The sequence below is a fragment of the Anneissia japonica genome, unplaced genomic scaffold (genome assembly GCF_011630105.1).
Source record: "Anneissia japonica isolate Jap-2015-1 unplaced genomic scaffold, ASM1163010v1 scaffold6406_len342834_cov151, whole genome shotgun sequence".
In the NCBI taxonomy this organism is placed as follows: Eukaryota; Metazoa; Echinodermata; class Crinoidea; order Comatulida; family Comatulidae; genus Anneissia; species Anneissia japonica.
In genome coordinates this window covers 291845-294577 of record NW_022738763.1, presented here as the reverse complement: position 1 = coordinate 294577, position 2733 = coordinate 291845, and the positions used below count along the sequence as shown (strand labels likewise).

The 2733-nt window shown below is 33.2% G+C and overlaps 1 long non-coding RNA gene across 1 annotated transcript; it reads right to left on the bottom strand.

Annotated features, from left to right (window-relative positions):
• Positions 1 to 324: 324 nt before the first annotated feature.
• Positions 325 to 2372, bottom strand: LOC117117816. The gene is made up of 3 exons (XR_004446950.1): positions 1825 to 2372; positions 1624 to 1671; positions 325 to 556 (listed from the first exon to the last, which is right to left on the bottom strand). It is a non-coding gene; the product is annotated as an uncharacterized LOC117117816 (long non-coding RNA).
• Between the last annotated feature and the right edge of the window lie 361 nt (positions 2373 to 2733).

Here is a 2733-nt window from a genome sequence, read left to right as displayed (position 1 = left end):
GCCTGTTTATACTTGCAACAATAACAAAAAAGGATTGATTTGTCAAAATAAATCGTTATCGAATCGTCCTAGTGTAAAAACTTTTCTCACTTCTTATATTTTCTATATGAACAATTGCTATTTAGATTTTATCGTTATCGTTGTAAGTATAATTCTTCTGATGAAGTTTGAAGCACCTTAAACCAAAATGTGAGACATTCTCCACTGAAAACAGTTCTTTTTAGAACTACTTACATGGCGTAAATTCACCATGCAAACCTTTAATCAAATTATCAAAAATAAAATGAAATATTACTTGAGCTGTAATATCATTTGTACTGGTAATAATTGTGCTACTTTGAAAACATTAAATTAAAATTACTAGGAATAACCGAGTATTAAAACAAACAAATATTTTTAACAAAATCAATAAGATTACTACGACCGACCATTAACATCTATACAATCATTATTTTTAATAAATTATCAAAAATGAAATTTGATATTACTTTAGATTTTCCACCATTGGTACTGGTATCTGTTTCCCTTCGTTTTGTTTTTTCAACAGCAGAAACATCTGAAACAACATTTTCTTATGTAAAAATTTGGACTTGATCCCACTGCCGCACTTGTAAAATGTTTGGAAGCTTCCGTACAGCCCTTATTCAAGATTGGCGCTTATAAAATAATATTGGCATGCTGCTTTCCATGCCCATTCCCATGTTACCTACCTCATGTATCCCACAGTTCGATAATGTAATGTACTTCGATTTTATATAGCGTTTTATACCGGAGTCTCAAAGTGCTTGAGGTGTGAACTAGTTTGTACAGTAACTTTTGTAAGTACCACTATACGTCATCGTAAATACATAGAGGGTAATATTATACTCTTGATTAAGCAGCGGTACTTAGCTATAAAAAACCATATGTGGTGCAGCATGTATTCATGTTTGGTGCTTATTCGAGAGTGCTACTTTAAGTATTAGGTATAGGATTTATGGCAATATGAAGAAACTGTCTAGATAATCCAATCTAGCTTTCTAATAGACTGTTTCATTACAGCATTATTGAAATTAATTCAAAATTTATGAATTATTGTGTAATTCTTGATGAAAGCAATGACTCGTCATGAAAAAACTGTGGGACTGTCACTATTGACACAGTCTATGTGCTCAAATTTCATACATGTGTCAAGCAGTAGTTTCAATTTTTAATTTTCTCCCTTTTTTTCTTCTCTCTATATTTTTTTCCTGAGGGAGTAGCTCTAGTCCCTATTCCCCCTGGATCCACCCAACTTTTCTAGGCATATCTTTTCTGTATAGATCTTGCTTGGACAAAGTTTGCAAAAGATCAAAGTATAAAAATTGGAGAGTAGAAAATCCCTGAACAAACACATAGGACAAACGTGGCATCAGCAGTTCAGCAGATGGAGGCATGAAAATGAGACAGAAGTAATATATTTTCCACATTTTAAATCACTCTTTTCTGATTTCGAAGAATACTTGTTTGTACCTACTTTTACTTATTTTAATAATTATTTAGAGCAACCAAACAGAGAAAAATTATCAGATGAATTATACTGACAATTCTCTACATTATTATAGTTATTCATGGAAAGTTATCACGCAATCATTCAGTACATACCTTTGTCTAAATTTGGCCTTTTCAATGTTGATGCTTCTCTGTTACCTACTGAGGAAATAGAAATTGACAATTTAGTGCATTAGCAGCATCTAAAATAGACAATCAGTGTAATTTTCCTACTCTGGAGAGTGGCTTAGCTATACGTTTCATACGTATTGAACTTAAACAACCACCTGTTCTCCTTAAAAATGTGAGGAATACCTTTAATAGTGCGTTCAATGCATGATGGAGTTCAAGACTTTTCAATAATTCACTGAAATCCTCCATATTTCCATCAAAGATTTGATTCCTTTCTTCAAGATCAATGATCATACTCCAACAATCAGTATACTTCTTATTATAAAATCCACCAATTTTTTTTACATCAGCTGAAGTCAGTTTCATCCCAAATTTCATTACATTTTGTCTGTGATTTGTGAACTGTTTCGGAGTGGTTCCTTCCTTAACCTCCGGAAATGATGGTAGTCTTTTTTTAATCTTGCTTTGAACACCAAAATGTTCAGTTATGCTGATGGTATCATGCAGAATAGCAATTTTGTTTGCATTCAAAAGATCAAGTGCAACCAATTCATTCAGCAACTCCATTGTGCTACTAATTTCTGATAGTCTGCCAGTTGTCACACGGTCTCTGAACAACACTTTCAACATAGGAAGACAACTCTGTTCATCATACCACTGTGAGACATCCAGTTTAAGAAAGTTGAATTGATTTTCCGTCAATCCTTTGAAATTAAATAATTTATAATTTAAAATATCAATTATATCTACATTTTGTAAAAGTAGAATGTTGGATCTATATTACTAAAAATGGCCCTAAGTAAAAAGAGATGACAACTGACACACTGCAAATACCCACATACTTATAGTTAGGTTGACAAATCCAATAGTGGCAAACATTTTAGAAAGTAGAGGGCCCATTATAACATAATCAATCCACTGATGGTGCCCACGGAACTATGCAATCAAAGTGTGCATCTTGGCTCTGTTCAGGGCCACCAAAGGTCTAGTTGGGGAGTCTAGTGGGCAAAGCCCATTGGAAGTGATGGACATTCAATAAATTCTATTATAAGTCAATCGTGACATCATCACTGTAACTCGCAATGCTATTTG